Source organism: Corvus hawaiiensis, chromosome 11 (genome assembly GCF_020740725.1).
Source record: "Corvus hawaiiensis isolate bCorHaw1 chromosome 11, bCorHaw1.pri.cur, whole genome shotgun sequence".
Taxonomy (NCBI): Eukaryota; Metazoa; Chordata; class Aves; order Passeriformes; family Corvidae; genus Corvus; species Corvus hawaiiensis.
This window is the reverse complement of record NC_063223.1, coordinates 18,126,560-18,147,673: the sequence shown is the minus strand read 5'-3', so window position 1 is coordinate 18,147,673 and position 21,114 is coordinate 18,126,560. Positions and strand designations below refer to the sequence as shown.

At 51.2% G+C, this 21,114-nt stretch overlaps 1 long non-coding RNA gene across 1 annotated transcript in view; it reads right to left on the bottom strand.

Annotated features, from left to right (window-relative positions):
• Window positions 1-4,989: 4,989 nt before the first annotated feature.
• Window positions 4,990-21,114, bottom strand: part of LOC125331476 — a 38,169-nt gene continuing 22,044 nt past the window's right edge. Inside the window, exons 4-6 of the long non-coding RNA XR_007206066.1 lie at window positions 9,986-10,189; window positions 6,097-6,334; window positions 4,990-5,636 (exon numbers count right to left, since the gene is read on the bottom strand). This is a non-coding gene — a long non-coding RNA (uncharacterized LOC125331476). The remainder of the gene's footprint in view (window positions 5,637-6,096; window positions 6,335-9,985; window positions 10,190-21,114) is intronic.

Genomic DNA, 21,114 nt, shown 5'->3' with positions numbered 1-21,114 from the left:
CCTACAATTCGGCAGGAGCCATCAGTGAAGAGGGCGTATTGTCTTTCACTCTCTGGTAGCTCGTTATATGGTGGGGCTTCTTCGGCACGTGTCACCTGCTCCTCTTCTTCTTCAGAAGATAACCCAAAAGTCTCACCTTCTGGCCAGTTTGTAATTATTTCCAAGATCCCAGGACGACTTGGGTTTCCAATTCGGGCGCGCTGCGTGATGAGGGCAATCCATTTGCTCCAAGTAGCGTCGGTGGCGTGATGCGTGGAGGGAACCTTTCCTCTGAACATCCACCCCAGCACCGGTAGTCGGGGTGCCAGGAGGAGTTGTGCCTCTGTGCCGATTACTTCTGAGGCAGCCTGGACTCCTTCATAAGCTGCCAGGATTTCCTTCTCTGTGGGAGTGTAGTTGGCTTCAGACCCTCTGTAGCTTCGGCTCCAGAATCCCAGTGGTCGGCCCCGAGTCTCACCAGGCACCTTCTGCCAGAGGCTCCAGGACAGACCATTGTTCCCGGCTGCAGAGTAGAGCACGTTCTTCACCTCTGGTCCTGTCCTGACTGGGCCAAGGGCTACGGCGTGAGCAATTTCCTGTTTGATCTGGGCGAAGGCTTGCTGCTGTTCAGGGCCCCAGTGGAAATCATTCTTCTTGCGGGTAACCAGGTAGAGAGGACTCACGATCTGGCTGTACTCGGGAATGTGCATCCTCCAGAAACCTATAGCACCTAGGAAAGCTTGTGTTTCCTTCTTGTTGGTCGGCGGAGACATTGCTGTGATCTTATTGATGACCTCAGTGGGAATCTGACGTCGTCCATCTTGCCACTTTACTCCCAGGAACTGGATCTCTCGGGCAGGTCCCTTGACCTTGCTCTTCTTGATGGCAAAACCAGCTTGCAGGAGAATTTGAATTATTCTCTCTCCTTTCTCAAACACTTCGGTTGCAGTGTTCCCCCACACAATGATGTCATCAATGTACTGCAGATGTTCTGGAGCCTCACTCTTTTCTAGTGCAGTCTGGATCAGTCCATGACAGATGGTGGGACTGTGCTTCCACCCCTGGGGCAGTCGGTTCCAGGTGTACTGCACGCCCCTCCAGGTGAAGGCAAACTGGGGCCTGCACTCTGCTGCCAGAGGAATGGAGAAGAATGCATTGGCAATGTCAATAGTGGCGTACCACTTCGCTGCTTTGGACTCCAGCTCGTACTGGAGCTCCAACATGTCTGGCACGGCAGCGCTCAGCGGTGGAGTCACTTCATTCAGGGCACGATAGTCCACAGTCAATCTCCATTCCCCGTCAGACTTGCGCACAGGCCAGATGGGGCTGTTGAAGGGTGAGTGGGTCTTGTTGACCACCCCTTGACTCTCCAGCTCGCGGATCATCTTGTGGATGGGGATCACAGCATCTCGATTTGTCCGATACTGCCGGCGGTGCACTGTCGAGGTGGCAATTGGCACTCGTTGCTCTTCCACTTTCAGGAGCCCAACTGCAGAAGGATTCTCAGATAGTCCGGGCAGGGTGTTCAATTGCCTAATGCCCTCTGCCTCCACAGCAGCAATCCCAAATGCCCACCTGAGTCCTTTTGGGTCTTTGTAGTAGCCATTCCGGAGGAAGTCTATGCCCAGAATACACGGGGCCTCTGGGCCGGTCACAATCGGATGCTTTTGCCACTCCTTCCCAGTCAGGCTCACCTCAGCTTCCAAAAGGGTCAACTGCTGTGATCCCCCGGTCACCCCAGCGATGGATACAGGTTCTGCCCCCACATGTCCCGATGGCATTAAAGTACATTGTGCCCCAGTATCAACCAATGCATCATATTTTTGTGGCTCTGATGTGCCAGGCCATCGGATCCACACCGTCCAGAAAACTCGGTTCTCCCGTGCCTCTTCCTGGCTAGAGGCAGGGCCCCTCTAGCCCTGGTTATCGTTCTTTCCCTGGGCGTACATGCTCGAGGTACCTTCAAGGGGATCCGATATATCATCCTCCCTTCTGTAATACCTGGCAGCTTGGTCACGGGAGGCTGAGGCTACCTTCACCTTAGCGGAACCCCCTCGGTTAGTGCCTCCCTCCTTGAGTTCACGCACCCGCGCTGCCAGGGCAGAGGTGGGTTTCCCATCCCACCTTCTCATGTCTTCCCCATGCTCACACAGGAAAAACCACAGCTCAGCTCGTGGGGTGTACCCTCTCTCTCTAGCAGGGGGACGACGGGCTCTGACTTGGGGGCCTGTGACTCGCACTGGTGCCACACTGACCCTCCTCATCTCCTCCCTCATCTCCTCCCTCATCTCCTCCCTCATTTCCTTCCTCATCTCCTTCATGTCCTCTTTGAGGTCCTGGACCACAGCAGAGACATGAGCTTTCAGCGGGCCATTGATCATGCTGTCATAATGCCTGAGCCTGTTGGCAACGGAGCCCACTGTTTCTCGGGTATTGTCAGCATCAATCGTTGCAATGAAGGTGGTGTATTGCGATGGCCCTAGCCTTGCCAGGTTCCACATCATCTGTCCTGTGCACCTGACCTTATCGGGGTCATTATCATGCTGTCCATCCTTCCCAAAGAGTACCTCTAATATTGCCACCTCTCTTAGCTGTTGGATCCCTTGCTCGAGTGTCTTCCACTGCATTCTATGATGATACTCCTGCATTCTTTCTTTGTGAATGAACCTTTCTCTCACACTCATTAAGAGCCGCTCCCAGAGAGAGAGAGGCCCTGGCTCCCTCACAAATATCTGGTCCACACCTGGGTCCTGGGTCAACGATCCCAGATACCTTGCCTCACCACTATCCAGTTGCACACTTGTGCCCATAAGGTCCCAAACCCGAAGCAGCCAGGTGGTATAAGGCTCACGCCCCCTTCGCACAATGTCGTTTCGCATAGCACGGAGACTGTCGTGCGACAGGGACTCAGTGATGACTTCTGGCTCTGGCTCTCCTGCTGGTTGTGAGGGCCCTGGTTGCCCATCATCATTAACTGGTCGTACTGATTTGGTCTTATACTTCCTCCTTTGCACAGGGGCGACTGCTGCTGGCTGTGGTTGTCTTTGTGGTTCAGCTGAAGCCTGGACGGTTGTAACATCCGTGGGTTCCACTGCTGCACCATCGGACTCACCCTCTTTGGGGCAGGGAGAGGGTTTTTCACTAGCTGAGGAGGTGTATTCCCTTAGCAATTGGCATATCTCCTGGCGCACCTGGCCCATCTCCTGGCACATCTCCTTGCGCACCTGGCCCATCTCCTGGCATATCTCCTGGCGCACCTGACCCATCTCCTGGCATATCCCCTGGCGCACCTGACCCATCTCCTGGCATATCCCCTGGCGCACCTGACCCATCTCTTGGCACATCTCCTGCATCCCTTTTGCCAGTACCCCCACCCAGTTTGGGTAGTCCATTTCTGAGGTGGACTGTTGGGCAGTATCAGTCTGTGGGGCGGGATCTCTAGTGTCTGGGGCCGTGTCAGGCTCTGGGGCAGGATCAGGCTCTGGGGTAGGAACTCTACTCTCTGGGGCCATGTCAGGTTCTGGGGCAGGATCTCTAGTCTCTGGGGCTGGTGTCCGGGTAGATATCCAAGCCAATCTCAACTTATCCTTGAATGCTAAATAGAGTAGGCCTATCAGCAGCAGATGGTTAGTATTCAGAGGGAATTTAAACCCTTCGAAAATTGATGGGGTGGGCCCAAAGAACTGGTTGAGGGGTTGGGAGAAAACTTCCCCTGGTGTCATTTCCTCACAGAAGGTACCATTGTTAACATAACCCCAAAAACATGTGCTCAGTGTGTGATAGCTGTTTATCCATGTGCCCACATTCCGGAGGAAGTTAAAAACCCATGAATTCCTCACCTTCTCGACCCATAACGCAAGCTGGATAACAGCAATGGTAGCCTTAGTCAGAGGACCCATATTCAAGTAAGGAGCTGCAAAGGGGAAGAATATAGCCACGGCTACATGCCACCCAAACCAGGGTAAACTAGACCACATAGTGCTGCCTAACAAGGTTCCAATATCCAGCACACAAAATAAAGTTATCGAGGAACTGTTATTCCTTTTTCACCTCTATCTCTTAATGCCCTCAGGCCCCACATTGGGCGCCAAGATCTGTCTCGGTTTTGAAAGACAGGTGTCTGCTAAGGAAGGCAGAGGCCCCCCTTGAAGTGGCAGATATAACCCCTTTTCCCTCCAAGTTATTATATTTTGAAATCAAGGGCCTTTAGGCAAAGATGTGGGAAATAGGAATAACAGTTCTTTACTATATATATATATATGTATATAACCAGTCAAACAAAACAACAACAACTATGGCAGTAACAGCAATCACAAACCCAGTCCCAGCCTTCTCGGCTGTCAGGCCCTTTCCCCTCGGGTGCAGTTCCGCTCGCAGCCGGCAGGGGCGCTGGCGGCTCCCGGTGAGCAGGGCAGGTGCGATGGTTCCCCCGCGGCTGCAGGGGGCGCTCCGGAGCGAGCTCGGGGAGCACGCGGCACCGGTGCCCTGGGATCCCGGGAAGGGATGGAACAAAGGCTTCACAAACCCCTGGGCAGCTGATCCCGGGCTCTCAGGAACAGCAGGCTGGAATGGCAGGGACGAACGCAAATCCCGGGTGGCAGGCGAGATGTATCCAGATGGGAAAAACCACGGAGGCCCAGGCAGGCAGGGCGAGCAGGGCTACAGCGTAGCGAAAGCTCGAAGCAGCAGCGGAGCAGGGCAGCCACAGCTCGGTCTCCAGCAGGGCAGGGAAAGCGGCTTTTGGGGTCCCGGCGTTGCTTCCAGCAGGAAGAAAGAACGGCCAAAAAGAAAGCAGCAGCAGCTCCTTTCTCTGCAGCTTCTTTCTCCGGACGCTCAGAGCGAACTGTCCCCACACCCAGGTGTAGACAAAAGAGTAGCCAGGCCCGCCCCACTCCCCTTTTTGTCTTTCTTAAGTACAGCTATTTGTCCCCTAGCAACATGCATATGGGAGAAAATTCCTTTAACAGGAAAACCTAAGACTAAACTAAAACCCCAACAATGCCACATATCAACAGGCCACCATTATGTGCCAAAGGACAACATCCCCCATCCATCCCCACATTGATACAGACTCGGCTTCCACCACCACCAAAGCAGCATCTCCAGCAGCCCTGGGGCCCCTTGTGCTCAGTGTGGGGCGGTGATTCAGCTCTGACTCAGTGGGAAGTGGCCACTGCTCCCTGCACGGTCCATAGTGGAAATGACAGAGCTCCAGCAAAGGCAGCAGGGAGGGAGGGAGGCTCCCCTTGGTGAGAAGGAGCCCACAAGAGGCTCCCACTGACATTTCCCTATCTCTGTACCCGTGTGGCTGAGGGAACACAAATGGCATTGCCCTCATGTTTGAGCAGAGCAGTGCTTGGCTGCTGGTGCCATACCACGGGCTCCACCTCAAAAGCAAACAGAAGCTCAGTAGATTTTTCTTACAGCAAATAGAGAGAAAGGAAAGCATGAATGAGCTTATTTTACAACCTCAGAGGAATACCCAGCCATTGTTAGCTTGGCACGGGCTGCAAAAAGTGATAGCTAAGAAAATAAAACTATTCTTTCCTGTATGTGTTGGCTGAAAAATAAAACCCTTCCACGGGCCAGCAGCAGTGTTTCCATCAGCTACGTGGCTGATCCACAACTCAGTGACTTCCAGAGCAGGACCTGACCTGCTGCACATAACAAAAGGAAATGGAAGGACTAGGTTTACATCACTTTTGAGGAATCTTGAGGCATGCTGTGCACCCAGCCTGCCCTCCCCCACGCAGGTGCCCTCAGCACCATGTCCCATCCTGGGCTTGCAGCAGTTGGAGGGAGTGCAATGCCATTCCTCTGTGAACACTAGCATAGAAACTCCCCAAAATATTTCCTTCTCCCTGTTCTCTGCAGATAGAAAACCTTGCCACAAGCTCAAACAGTGCCCAGTCCCAGCTGAGGCTCAGGCACCTGCAATGAGTATCTCAGAGCCAACGGGACACCGAGGGTGACAACCTCTGCCTCAGAGAACCAGCACTGCCAATAAATTGGTTCAATGACACTTTCTCCCCTCAGAAATGAGGACTAAGAGCCAGGGCATGCAGAGAAAATAGCCATGCCACAGATGCTCAATTAATTAACTCAATTAATTTTTACCAGGGCCTCTTGGGTCATTCATTGTAGTCGTCTGTGCCGGGAGAGCCGGGCGCCGTCGCCTGCTGCAGCCTTGTCTGAGGCAGTAACGTGGCTCTGGAGATGTGTTCCTCTCCACTCACCATATAACTTGCTTCTGCCACCAATCCACATAATTTCCCCTTATTATTGCAGCGGTAAAATCAACCTCAGGAGCTCAGAGTCCAGGAACAGGCATTCACAGTTTGGAGTCTGCGGCTCTCTTGTGCAGTTCAGTGACATATGAAGGGAAAGAAAAAAAAATCCCTTTAAAATCCATTAATAATTTCAATTCCCTCCTCAATAATTTCCAAACAATCCAAACAAACTTCCCACCCAAACCAGTGCTTTTTAAAAGACTGGTTTAGAAAGCAGGAAGTGCTAGTAAATACACTCCTTCCCTGTCACAGAAGCAATTCCACTTTCAAACACATCTGACATCAGAGACTGGCTTGGATTTTTATGGCTCATGCTATTTTTCCTCCTTCATTCAGCATTCAAAATGGCTGCAAAAAAGGAGTTAAACCAGAGCCCAGTGATGCCAAGGCATTGTTTCCCTCCATCCTTCTGCCCTATGTTCCAGGAGTCCCGGGAGCAGCCATGGGCAGGGCAGAGGTGGCTGGAATTGTGTCTGGGACTGTTTCCTGCATATCCTCATGTGCATCAGTGGGTGTGCAGGGTTAGGGAGCAAATGGTGTTTTTGTAGACCTGTAAAATCAGGAGACCAGCTCCCTCACTGACACCAGCAGAGAGCAAAAGGGCTCCCAGGCAATTTTATCAGCTGTGGCTCCAACCCATAGCCTGTTGGAGAAGGGATGCCCCATGGAGAAGGTGGGATCTCATCCTTTGCAGCTGCACACCCGCTTGTGGCTGGGCAGTGCCCTTCCCAGCAAAACCACCACCCAGGGTCTTCAGAGGGTCAATGACCCAACAAATTACAGGGAAGGACAAAAACAGGATTTCACTTTAACTTGGGAACTTTATGGTTTTTTCTTTTTTTTTTTCTTGTGGACCTATGAAATGGCCTAAGTTTTTCAGGTGTGCTCCACAGCCTGGCAAGAGCCTCTTCCTGTGCTGGGCCATCCTTCACCACCTGGCTACGTGGGGAGGAGAGGGCCGGTGCCGGGGGATGTATCCCGATCCGGGATTTCCTGGATTCCCCTGCACTGAGCGGGGAGCAGCGGCTGCCACGGGAGCCTCATTATGTGGAGGCACAGGCAGGGGACTGGCTTGGTGACAGCAAGTCTGCTCAGTCACAGCTCAAATGGCTTAATAGAAACTGGATCCAACTGGTCCAGCCTTGTGGGTTTTGATTTAAACTGCAGTTATAGGGTGTGATTAGAGGCGGGGGACGCTGTGCCAAGAACTAAGATGTGAAGCAAATAACATATATTAAGAAAAAAGTCCTTTATCCTTCCCCTAAACCTGTGTGTGTCTTCCCATCATTAACCCTTTGCCTGCCACTGCCAGATACCCAAGGAAATCCTGGTCTGTCTGAGTACACCTTTGGCTCTGCTGCTTAAATCTATAGAGGTCTGTTAGCCTTGCAGAGGAATTTGACCAGTGAAGTACTGACATTTATAGGTTTGCTATTAATAATAACCACAGCAGAGCTTCATAGGGACCAACTGAGTCTTTCCTGCCACTGTGCCTGAGAACCAAGGAAGTTTGTACCCTCCCTGCATCCCTCACACTGCCCAGCCAGGGCTGGAGCAGGGGCTGTGTTTGGCTGCCTTCTTTTTGGGTTACTCCTGTACAGTGTAGAAGGGGGCAGTGCTTTTCTGTCTGAAAACAGTTAAATCAGGTCTTTTTTTTCCTGTCTCCAACTAGTTGCCCAAAACCTCAATAGTTAATTTGGCAAATGGAGGCCTTTGGAGATGTTAACAACAGTTCAAACCTTCAGCCCATATGGATAAAATCATAATTCAATAAAATTGCTGGTTCCTTATCTTCGTGTGGCATCATCACGCAGTTAATTTCAAGCTTTCCAGTAAGTTGTAATGTATCTTTTAACCTAAGAGCTCTTTTGCATGACACTGAAATAGGTCCCAGTCTATATACATCTGCTGCCAATACAAATGTATGGTTCAGCAACAGTAAAGAGGATATAAAAGACTCCCACGTTACAAATGTAGGAGGCAGAGGATATTTTAGTATGGCAGTGGTTACACTTTTGGCAGCTTTGCTATAAGAAACTTTGTTTTCAGAGCCTTAAAATATTCCCTGTGCAGTGCAGACTGACATATTTGCTTTCAGCAGAGCTGTCTCAGGGGCCAGGGCTGGTGAACGGAGCTCAAGGATGTGGGGGAACGCGAAGAAGATGGAATTAATATCAACCTATGTTTAAACAGGGTATTTCCTCACAAAATGCAAATATTTACAAATGCCATCAGATCCTGATAGGATTATTTCCATGAATACAGATGGGCACTCAGGAGGTACCTGCAGGCAGTGTGCCCAGCCCTGGGGCTGCTTCAGCAGCTGGGGGCAAGGCAAAGAAGCTTAGTGGGCAGGCCAGGAGCCAAAAATATGAGGGCAAAGAGATGTAAGACAACAACCTTATGTAGGAAAAGTCTCTGGAGACCTCTACTGTCTTCCATCTGGTGGAGATCTCAAGTTCCCTGCCAAGATGCCCCTGCTGGGTGCCTGTCTGGACCTGAGACATAACTACCTGGAAACAGAGGGAGCCCAGCCACAGCTGGCAGGTGGATGTTGGCTTCCATGTGTCTCCCAAGTCATCCTGGAATCTCATGATCCACTGAGGCACCACATTACCCATGGAGAAAATCAGTCCTACCTTAGTGCACTCTGGAATGGTCAGAGAAGCTGTGAAACCTTGATCCAGGCAATTTTTTAAGCAGAAAAGGGGAGCTTGTCTCCCATGGCTGATGGGAAAAGGAGGCAGCAGGGACAGCAGCAGAGCCTCAGTCCTGCCTGCTCTCTGCCCCCTCATGAGGCAAGGCAGAGCTGTCCTCCAGGTCCCCAGATGCTGAGGGCCACATACCATGTCCCGTGGCTCTGGGAACTCAGACCGATAAGGGAGAACACAAGGAGGATTGTTTTGAAACTTCAGGACAGACTTTCAGACCCTTAGAGACTCTACTGAGCCAGAGGCAGAGGAACAGCAGGGAGGTGGCTTTCTACTGTGTCCTGACTCCCAAATGACATTTCCTAAGGTCCAGCCTGTGGTAGGAAAGGAGTGAAATCTTTGTGCCCATTCTGATCAGTTTGAACCATCAATTTCTTTCAGGAGGGATATCTGAGAATTCAGATGAGCCAGGATTGAATAGCAAAGCAAGTGTGAAGCCATGCTCTGCTCAAGAAAATACTGGGAAACGAGCAAATGTTGGCCTGGCCCAGGGTATGAGCTGAGCATCAAAACCTCTGGTAAGCTCTGGAGAGCTCTGGTAAGAGGGTCCAGCAGGACTGCTCTGTGTCAGGTGCAGTCCAGACACCAAGAGATTTCTGAAGTCCAAGCTTAAAAGTGGGGTAAATAACTGAACAATGCCATTTTGAAATGTTCTCTGCACACATACAACTCTAGAAATTCAACCCTGCTCGTTAGTGTTTCTAAGCCAGCAAGAAAAGCACTTCTTACCATCAAACCTCCTTAGAAAAGCTCAGTGCTGCTTGTGCTGAACCTGGATGGGGTCTTGGCACAGAGGATTTGGAGACCATGTGATGGCATTATAGTTTTGTGCTAATCTGTCCTCATGGTGTGCTATTAAAAATAAATAAAAACCATGGCTTCCTAATCCACAGGTTACTAACTGTGGGAAAAACACGTTTGTCACTGCCTTAGCAAGGGCTTAAAAGTGTCACACTTTTGTGTTTATTTATTGCACAGTGAATGTATAAACACATTGTTACCAACCTGAGTATCTGCATTGCAAAACCCACGCAGCTGCTCCTGCAGGACCAAACCCTCACATCTTCAGCAGAAACCCTGTGCCAAGCCCTGCTGCAGCTGGGGGGCTGCACGAGGGATGACCCGACCCCTTTGTGTATGGACAGCTCGGGGGGTTTGGCACTGCCTCACCAATGAATGTTCTTGCCCGTGGCAAGTTTGCTGGGATTCCTAGGAAGTAAAAGAGAAAGAAATAAGTTGTTTCGATAGCAGATCAAGTATCAAAGGAATGAAAATAACCAGGTACTTTTGCAACCTGCAGGCTGAGCCCTCTGCCATGAATCCAGGTGTTCCTGCCTGGGGTGAAACTCCCCCCAGTTCAAAGAGGCAGCATGACAGCACTGGGGCTCTGAACTCCACAGAGATCAGGACAGGGTCTTGATTGCAGACTTCAGAGAAGCATTTTCATTTTATTTCTCCTCTCCAACCAGCCAGGTGAGGCAGTTCCTAAGGGGAAATCCTGCCCAGACCAAGGAACTTTCCTCCTCTTGTCTTTGCAGTACAGGACGAGGAAATGAATGACCTCCTAGATGAGCACTGAGCCAGACAGTGAGTGTCTTCCACCAGACTGCAAGTCCTCCTGCAGGGACACTCCTGTGCTCCCCACACACCGAGCAATGGGCTCCCACACCCTTGGAGGGAGGATGCATTGGCCAACATTTTGTCAACCAGTAAATAAAGATGAATTAGTCCGAGGAAAACACCTAACCTGGTGTCTGCTCCACTGAACAAACTTTCCTTTGAATACTGAGAAGATGCCTGGGCTCAGCCTCTGCCACTCCTTCTGTCCCCGCACACAGTGAGGCACCAGCCACCCACTCCTAATTAACTTGATGGGTAACTCAGCAGCACAAATCACCTCAAGTTACCTTGGCCACGGAACACAGCGGATCCTTCCACAATGAAACAGCATGGCAGGAATTATCCCAATCCATAATTGCTCTGAGCAGACAATAAACCAGCTTGTGCTGGTGGAAGTAGCCACTCGGAGGTAATAACCCAGTGAGTAACAATAATGGCAGCAGATACTTGATAAAAAGCAGGGAACAAAAGAGAAAGCTTTCTCTATTATACAGAGAATGGATGTTTTCTGTTTGCTTCCTGCATTTCAGAAATGCACTTGGCTGTTTGGAGAGCGATGGAGCACAGCTCACCCTCACTCCCAGCAAGAGGGGATTGGGGCTGGGGGAGGAAGGGGTTGCTCTTCACTGCTGAGATCATGAATAGGAAAATTGGTTTTCTTCTTTTAATCTTTCTTGGATTTCTACCCAGCCGGTATCCAGGCATTTTCTTTTCTTCAAGAGAAATGTTTGCATATCAGTGGGGGAAAAATACAAACTTTTTCTGGGGTAGTTATAAAAGGGCATTGAGGTACAGATGTGCTTGTTCCCCCCATCTACACCCGATGAGTGCCCAAGACTGGCACTTAGATCTCAACCCAATGGGAAGGTTGAGCTATGCTTATCTGAGGAAAATTCCTAAAACCAGGAGCTTGCCTGTGCCTGGTACAGGTGCCCCCTGTTCCTGCTTCTGCACGTGGCTGTGACCTCTTGTTGCCCAAGTGACTCACACCGGGGGTCTGGCTGCCTGCCCTGTGTCTGCTGGCCCACAGCTCTGCTGCCCTGGCCCAAGCCTGGAGCTCATGCAGGGGCTATCACCCACCTGCCTCTGAAGAATTGGTCTCTGAGAGCAGGACATGGGGCAGAGAAAAAACAAAGTCACCCCATGTTCCTCAAGTGCCACAAAGGCAGCAACGTGGCAGGAGCAGGTGGGCAGTGACTCAGCCCCGAGGATGTTTGTGCTTGTGGCTCTGGCCCAGCACCAAGTGCTTGGCACCAGTGCTCCAGCAATGCCCGTTCCCTGCTCAGCTCCCTTCTGCTTCCTCAGCCATGCCACCTGCCCCCAAGCCACCCCCTGTCCCCAGGAGGGCTGCCACGGGCATGGATATTGGTGTCACAATGGCTCCCATGGAGAGGACAGGAGCTGGGTGAGATGGAAATCACGACAAAGAGAAATCACCAAGATGTGAAAGATGGAGCAGCACAACCCAGGGGGTATTGTGGGGGGTTTAGAGATCCAAGTGCCAGCTGGGCATGACACACCCCCCGCTCCAGCCACCCCGAGCTGTGCCCTGCAGCATCACTAAGCCTGCAGCCAGCCATCTGCAGCACAGAGCACCGGGGGAAGGCTCTTCAGGCTGCAGGGGCTAAGCACTGCTCATTAAAGTGCCGGGGAAATGTGAATGAAGCAGATGAATGGAAGAAGAAATGAATGAAGGAGGGAAGAGGAAGTGAATGAATATTGCATTGACTTGGTGCCTTTCATCGCAGGATGGCAGAGCTGTGCAGCGCAGCTGATGGGCAGGCACCGTGTCGCTGCTCCCTGGAGAAACCCTCGGTCAAAACAAATCAGATTATTTCCTGTTGACAGAGCCCTTCAGGGAAAGGCAAACAGGGAGATGTGGCATATGGATTGATATTACTTGGAGCACGAGGTTTTCCCCAAACAAAATCCCTCCAACTTCCCCTTAATCGATGTGACAGATCATTACTTTTTGAGTTGCTCTTGTTCTTGCTATTCCAGACACCGGGTGATTTCCATGGCAACAGCATCCCAGCCATCCCAGGCCTTGTCCTAACCTCTGTCATCTGCTGTCGAGTCACACCAGTGCATAATCTGCAGAGAGGAGCAGCAGGGCCACAAAGGTGCCTTTTGCATTGGGGGGGGGGAGTTAAAGACCCTGCTTTCCGCCCTCTGCAGCCCAACCCTGTGAGCCTCAGGGAACCTCTTGCAGCCAAGCACAGCACAGGCCTTACAGGCAGCTGTGGGGGAGCATGTGGAAATGAAAAAATTATTTTCTGGAGGTTTGTTTTTTTTTTTTTTTGGGACAAAATCAAATGAACCCACTGATGAGCCTGTTGGAAACTGGGATCCAGGATGGTTTAAATGGGGATGATAGGAAGGAGCTGCAAGATGCTGTTGCTCTCTGCATTAGCAAAGCAGGGTAGGGACCAAACCTGGGTGTTTTGGGGGGGAAAGAGAATCCAGCTTTACTTCTGCTTTGGAAGAGAAAGTGTGCTCTCTTCTTCTCCACCTTCTGAAGGAAAACCAGTCTGGGATATGATCCTGCAGCAACCTGGTGCGACCACCACGAGCAGCACACCCTGCCCAGAGGAGCATCCAGCCCCACTTGAACGTGGTGCCACTGATCCCCCCTCAATGCCAGTGTGATCCCACTTGGCTGCATGGAACTGGGGTGTTTTCATCCCCCAACATCAGGTAGCTGCTCCCCTGGCAGTAGACAGGTGCTCACACCTGTGACGCTCCCAAGTGTGGCTATGCGAGCGGTTTTGCAAGTGTTTAGCAGAGTATTTGAGGCCAGATGCAAAGCTCAGGGATCATCTGTGGGCTTTGAGAATATTTTTGAGTGGACCTCAAGAGCACAAAGCCTGCTGTGCATGGGGGTCTGGCTGCACAGACACTGCTGTGCTGAGTGAACTGGTGCTGCGAGCCCTGCTCACGCAGGAACCGCCTCTGCTGCTGAAGGAGCTGGAGTGGGTTGTTTGTTTGTGCCTCTTTCACTTGCCCTGCTCCCTTCAGCAAGCAGCTTCCCCTCTGAAAGGCCAGGGAGGATTGAGGGTGGCTGAGTGCTACTGCAGGGACTGGGAATGGGCTGTGGCAGAGCACGCAGAGGCAGTTGGGCATCACACCTCACCTGAGCCAGCAGGTAAAGCACCTTTATCTATCCTTTTACAATCACATCACCTTTGTGATTCAAGGTTTGTCCCAGCACAACAGGGTGTTTTCCTGCCAAAGGTTTGCTGCTCTGCCACTGCATCAGCCTGAATTTCACATAAGCTGTGTCAAATTTCATGGTAACCCTGCAGAGTTATTGCCCTATAACAAACGCAATTGCTGCACTAGACTCAGCTCACCACTTATCCAAATATTAACCAAGCACCAAATGCAGAGCCATGGGCCTGCTTCCCCATCTTCCCACAAGGAGTCTGGCCGCTGGGCTTGGCAGTTGCAGGACTGGACCCAAACAGGAGGATCCATTTGCAGACTGGGCCAGCAGCTTCTTTGAGCAAGGCTGACTGCTCAAAAACTCACTGTCAGAGTTTTTACAGTTACATTCAATCAACTCTTTGTTTACTTCCCTTCACAGATGGACAAAAGAGATATTCTGTCCTGACATAGCCTGAGCTAAGTTGCTTTACCCGACTGTTAATAGCCTGGACTTGGAGGCCAAAGGCTCTTGGTTGAATTCTGGACCAGTTCCTTGGCCCTGCATGGGGAAGCATCTGGTTGGCTTTGGAGCATCCGTGCTCACAGCACAGTAATTTCCCCAAGTACTTCAACACAAACTGCTCCCTGGAGGACCCCAGTCAGAGCTGGGACATCTTCGGTGATTGTGAGTCTGGGAAGGGACACAGCTTCAGGAAGGGAAGGGAGCATATTTCTGTAATGCCATCGTCTACCCTTCAAGAACCTCTCATGCTGATGCAGGGCTTAGCACTGAACCTAAATATATTCAGATAACTTAATAAAAGCCAAGGGTCTAAAATACATATCATGGCAAAACCTGAATCTATCAATATCCTCTTTATTGTTAAAATAGGGGCAAGATCTGTAACCCCTGGACTTTGTCGGGAGTATGGTGGTACAGCCCTCACTGGGAGCAATGGCTGTAACATAACACAGGTCAGGGGTTAACTGCTTTGCCAGCCCTGCAAAAGGATGGGTGACGCTGGTGCCGTCCAGCTGGGAGAGCTTTCCAGAACAGCGCCAGCTGCAGGAAGCACTGGGTGATGTTCTGGGACTGCATGGGCAGGAGCAGAGCAGAGCTGCTCCTTTCCAGCTTAACCTCTCCGGAGCACTCAGGCAGAGCCAGGCCAGGCTGTGTGGAGCTGGAGCACTGCTCCCTCCACCCACACAGACACTGTTTGAGAGAGAGGAAGAGGGAAAAAAAAAATCAGAAGACAAATTGAGACTTACCTCCGTGTTTTCTTCGCCTGCCACCCCCATCACTCCCCTTCAGCCTAATCATTCTCTTCCTCTTCAATCAAGGCCAATTTGCAAGAGGAGCAGCTCCCAGTGCCTGAGTGCAAAAGCCTTTAATTACTGTCATCTGGGAGGCTGTGCCAGGCTCCCCTCCAGCGCCTTTTCATACTTTTCGGAAGACACTGCTCCAGGACTTGACGCCCCCAAGATGCCGTTTGTCAGGCTGTATTTAAAACGAGCACTCCCTGCCTGCTGGGAGGCTGGGGAGAAAGCTCCTGACAATCCATGTGCACTGCTGCTGCATGGACATGGCAATCACAGCTGGGCAGGGGCTGGTTCTGGCTGCCCCATGGGGTACCAGGCTGGCAGCAGCCCCTGCATGTGGCAGTCACCATGCTCAAACCCTGAGAACTGCACTGCTCTGTCCCTTTGCTGCCTCTCCTCCTGTTTCTTGACTGGCAATGTAGACAAGACTGTAAATGGGGTCAGACAGGGACAAGGAAAATTCAGGGAGACCTAGCAATTGTTAAATGAAGTGGCCCCAAAGCATCCTCTCCCACAAGTTCCCAAGCCTGTATCTCTGGGCGCACACTCCCAGCTGGAATTCATGCTCCCTCCTGCACAGCATGGGTTTTGCTATCAGCCAGGGGTTTGTGTTTTATCCTGCACAGGGCAACAAGAATGCAGAACCTCCATAAACCAATCTGGCAGACCCAGCAAGCAGAGAGGGGAACCCCCTTGCTCCTGCCTGCCCCACCACTCTGCAGGCAGGACTCGGGGCTGGATGGCCCTTTGGGGTGAGACAGGATGAGTTGCCTAAAACATAAACAGCCCGAGCTGAGACCCGGGACTCTGCCCACAGAGTGACCTTGCAGCTTGGGCTCAGCATACACTGAGATACACAGGAAAGGATGCCAGAAGGTTTCCAGATCTCCAGGACCAGCAGTCATAGGACAATACTCTGTGAATTACACCCACCAGAGCTATACTTCTAATATTTCATCTTAGGAGCATCACCTGTGGCAGAGGAAAGCTGCAGATGAGGATTTCTGGAGAGCCTCTGCCAGTGGGTGGCACTGCAAAACCAGCAGTATGGAAGGAGCAGCAATGCAAGGGCCTGGGGGTGGCACAGCAGCGCAGACACTGCACTCACAGAGTGCTGCACATCGGTGGATTGGATATGGGCATCGTGGGGACGCTGCAGCCTGGTGGGAGCAGGGAAACTGCTGGGGGAGAGAGGGACAAGCACAGGGGCAGGCAAGGAGGCATCACTGAGGGGCTCGGGGAGCTGCGGTGGTGTGGGGTCAGCCCAGCGAGTGGGAGTGTGAATCCATCCACATGGGACAGAGCCAATTCATGTCCACATGGATAACCTCCTCAAAGGCAGGAGCAGCTCATCAGCTTCCCCTGCTGTCCTGCTGTAATGTTCTGTCTGCAGCTAAAAGCCATGTAACAGGTCGCCCTAAAATGTAAGGTGTCACCCAAAAATGTCAGGTCTCACCCCTGCGAAGCTGACAGGCTCCTGCCCCTGCCCTGTAGCCCCAGTGAAGAACAGGGCGTGGTAGGTGTGAGCTTTTGGACCATCTTGCCTTGTAGGCACAGGACCCCTGAGAGTGCCACGGATGCGGATGCGCATGACCCAGGGGACTGGGAGCCCCGAGGGAAAGTGTGCTGCATCACCTGATCACCTCCTGGCCAAGGGGGAAAACTAAGGAACCTGAGGCAGCTGGGTAAACCCTGAGAGTGCTAAAACAGGCTCTACACCAGAGACCGGCCTGGTCTGAGGGTCCATATTCGAGATCTAGAGTTCTGCTCCAGTTCCAAAGTGGTCATGCTCCTCACACCCCTCCTGACACAGATTTTACCTCCCATTGCACCCCATCTACACTTGACCTCCTATCTCCAGTGTTTAATTGTTGCCTTGACCAGTTAATTACCAGAAGGTCTCCAGTTAGATTTCATATCCCCATCCAGCTAAAAATGCTCTGACCCGTCCAAGGCAGTAAATGCTCTGTTCTTCTTCCTTTCACTAACAGACAAAAAACAAAGGAGCATCTTCTTCCTCTCCCCCATGATGTCCCGGTAGCAGCTGGGAACCACAAAGCTTTAGAGGAGTGGGCTTAAGTAGCCCCAGTGTGACTCCAGGACCATGAGGCCTCATGCTGGGAGTGGGACACCTTTGAAGAGGAAGTCAGAAGGATGGGCAGGGAGCCACGACAGAAAAGCCAGCTGCCCTGGGCTGTGCAGAGGGGATTTGGCTCTGTACTGTCTGCCTGGCGGGGGCAGCCATCTCTGCTAATGGGTATTTTCTCTGGCAGGAGCAAAGGCTTCATCCAGCAGATTGTGGACTAGCAGGAGACACGAGTGCCACCTCAAGAGGAGGATGCTCCCATTATCAGAGTGTTTAAAATGTGTGGCACCAGGGCTTCCTCCCAGCCTCTTCCTCCTGCAGGGAGCACGCTGACTGGCATGGCGGGGGTGGCTGCAGAATCCCATCTCCTGCCTGCCCACATCCATGCTTACAGAAATGCCTGGGTACAGCCCACTGCAGACTGGGGAAGAGCTTCAATCTGGCCCTTCTGCTGCAAACGGATCTGATTTGCTCCTAGTGCTGAGCACTCTGTAATTACAGTACATCCCACTTAATCGGGATGTGCTTAATTGGGAAATCCACTTACCGGGATGTCACCTAGGGAACCGATTTAGGCTTGATAACACTTAAGAGCAATGCCTGCTGCTTTATAGGGAAGGTAATTCTCCTACAGGGAGATGCCTTCAGGTGGCTGAATCATACTCCTCCTTCCAGCAGCATCCAATGCTCCTGGCTGCTTGTTCCTGCAACAGATTTCAGCTTTCCCCTTAAGTAGGTTACAGGCAGGAAATACACCAACTGCTACTGCCAGCTCACTGCTGTCCTCTGCTCCAGCTGAACAGGCTGCCACTGCCACGTGGGCCAGCCCTCAGCTGTCCCCCTGCCTGGACCCACACACCCAGCACGCCCAACCCCCTTCCCCATTTGAAGACTGCTTTCCTTCCACAGATGGAACAATTTCTAAAGTTGGTAACATGATAAGGCCTGGCCAAGCTCTCTTTGCAGCAGAAGAGGGACCAAGATGACCTGGTCATCACCTGGATCAGGGCAGAGCAAGACATTTGGAGACAAGCAGCATCCCTTACTATTAACCCCAACATTTGTCCTCCCCACACTGCCCTCCAGCAATCAAGCACAGCAAATGTCCAAGTGACGATAAAAAGGGGACCTGGGAACAGTCCTGAGAGTGACAGTTGAGTCAAGCACTTGGAAAGGCAGTTTTCTGTCTGGTTTTCCATGGGATGAGGGTTTATGTGATCACCTTGAGTATCTGTGCATGCATATTCAGATCTTAGAGATACCACCAGTAACTGCTAAACCTCTTGATCGAGAGAAGCAGTCTTTCCAAAAATAACAAATTCCCACAGATTTTGTAGTAGCAAGAACCAGAGGAGACAAAACTTACGAATATCCAACCCTTCACCATCTCCCAGAGCTGGGACAGCATTTTGCAACCCCAAAACTCCATGAGCCATGTTTCCATGTGAGAGGGATGTCAGCTCCTCCAGGATCATTAGTCCTCCAACCTTTTGGTGTCACTTGGCTTATTTCTGCCCTTCTCAGCCAGACTACCTTTCCTTTCCCAGCTGCTCAAAAACACACTGCCCCTCTTCGAAAGGTGAGCCCTTGGATGGAGCTGCCTTTGTTACCAAAACATCTGTCCCATATGGCAACAACTCCACACAACTTTTGAAGAAGCTCTGCTGATCTTGTTCTCACCAGCCAGGAGGAGCTGGGGTGAGTCAAGGCAAACTCTTTGGATGCATAATTGTGATTGCCTTTCAGACACTTGAAAATGCAATAGCTTGACATCAAATGAAGGATTTTTATGGCTGCACATGTTTTGCGTTTCTCTGAACAAGCCAACTTCCAGATTAGCTACACTGGCTTTTTAAAGTGCTATAAAATATGCAAAGGCACTTGTAATGTATAGTGATTTCTGTAAAAACAAGAGGTAAGTGCTGAAATGTCTCCTGATTTATCATTTTGCTTCTCCTAACCCACGCTGGGAGAAGGGGTAAATGCAATCCTCTACTCCCTTTTTGGCTTCTTCCAGCCCAGAGACAGATGGAAGATAAAACACCACATACTACAGAACTTGTGCCTTTCAGCCCCTCTGGTAATTGCAGAAGAGAAAACCCTCTAAAATCCCCAGTATCACAACCAACAGCACACACAGCAAACGCCTTTCCAAGGTGCAACACCACGTGAATGACAAAGCTCCACTGTCACAGCAGCACCTGGCCGGGCACGATGGGCTGGGCAGCACCTCCCAGCAGATGCTGGACCTAGTGCTGGATGGAGGGTCCAAACGAGCACATCACCCTGATGAACCACAGCAGCAGGGTTGGGCCTCTGCTCTCCTGACAGCAGGGTCACCTCCTTGTCTCCTCTTCTTGTTCCTGCCCCTCTTTTCCTTCACACTGCTATAACCCAGGCAGAAACCCATGAGGCTGTGCAATGGGATTGCACCCCTGTCGCTTGTGTTGGCTTACATATACATGCTGAACCATTACCAAGGACCACATCCTCGACACAGATGTCTCAGGGGCTGGGCTTACTTTTTGCTAAAACTGAGCCATGCAGAGGCTTGGCAAAGGAAAACATCCCAGCAACCACAGCTTCCATTTTCTGAGCCTTGGGTGGGAGAAATGAAGTACCAGCTCAAGCTCCATTTTAGCTTGAGGAGAGCAGCATAATTTATCAGAGCCAAACAGGTTCTTCCTCTCCCCTGCTACGGAGCCAAGCTGCCCCCTTGCTGTGCTGGGGCTGCTTCCCCAGTGCCAAGGCAGGGCTGCCACCGGCCAGGGCTCTGTGGCCACTGCCACTGCTGGCAGTCAGTGCCACAGTCACTAGCAGCCAAGATGAGGGTGAGTGTCCCAGCCTTATCTGGCACAGCTCACTGCAGTCAGGTTCAGACAGAGCCCCTGGAGCAGGGATGAGTCCTTATGAGCTGGAGGTTTTGAAGCGCGTGCCTTTGTGCCAGGCGTGTTCAAACCCATCCATCCCCACCGAGCAGCTGCAGCTCTCTGCTGCCAGCACAAGCATGTAAACCCACCTGGGCTGCCTCTCACATCCGTTTTTACACATAACAATGGTTGTACAACAACCTGAGGGTCAGCAGACCTCCAATCTTTAAATTAATGTTGTGCATTTTTATAGGAAAGCAGCACTTACCCTTAGCAGAGTTTATGTGACATGGATTTCGTGTGCTTTGTTACTGAAAATTAAACACAATTATTTAACAACTGCCAATAGTGGTCTTTGCATCACTGCATCTTTTGCATTACTACATCCTAAAAGCTGTTTAGCATGACCATGGTTAAAATGCAGATTATTTTTAAGGTTTTCAGTGCATTTGCTGTCAGATAAGAAGGGAAAAGTCCAGCACCCGCAAATGTGAGCTGGCTGGATGGGAACCTTCATGCCACCATCAGAATGGCACCTCAGTTACCTGGATGTCATCAGGTCACTAAGAGAAATATGAGGGGAGGGGAGAGGATGTGGAAAGGAGAGAGGGTCCTCAAATGGAAAAAAAAACCACGTAGCAAAGACAGGATCAACTCTCAAATGTTAAGGGATCCTTCACTTGTGTTAGCAGCTCCTGCCAAGTGCTCCCTGCTTAAGCCTCGGGGTGCTGGAAGCCTCTCCTCCTCTCATTTCTTTTCAGGGGTGACACCGAGCCAGCACACAGCAGAGATGTTGGATGAGCAGCACTGGCTCTCCTACTGAAGTCCTGGGACCTGAACATGTACCCTTTTGTTTTTGAAAAGACTGGGGATACAAACCAGTGTTTTCCAGCTAATTGCAGAGAGCTGGAAAGGCAAAACAGAGCAATATTTGCTAACTGCAAATATTTGGAGACCTCAGTCCAAACTGTATTGATTCACAGAGTGTAAACATGGGCAGAGAGAGAGCTTCAGGCACTTCAGCATCTCACGGCTAATTAAAGCTGGGAGAAATTTGTCTCAGCAAGTTGAGAGCCTTGTACTTCTCCAGT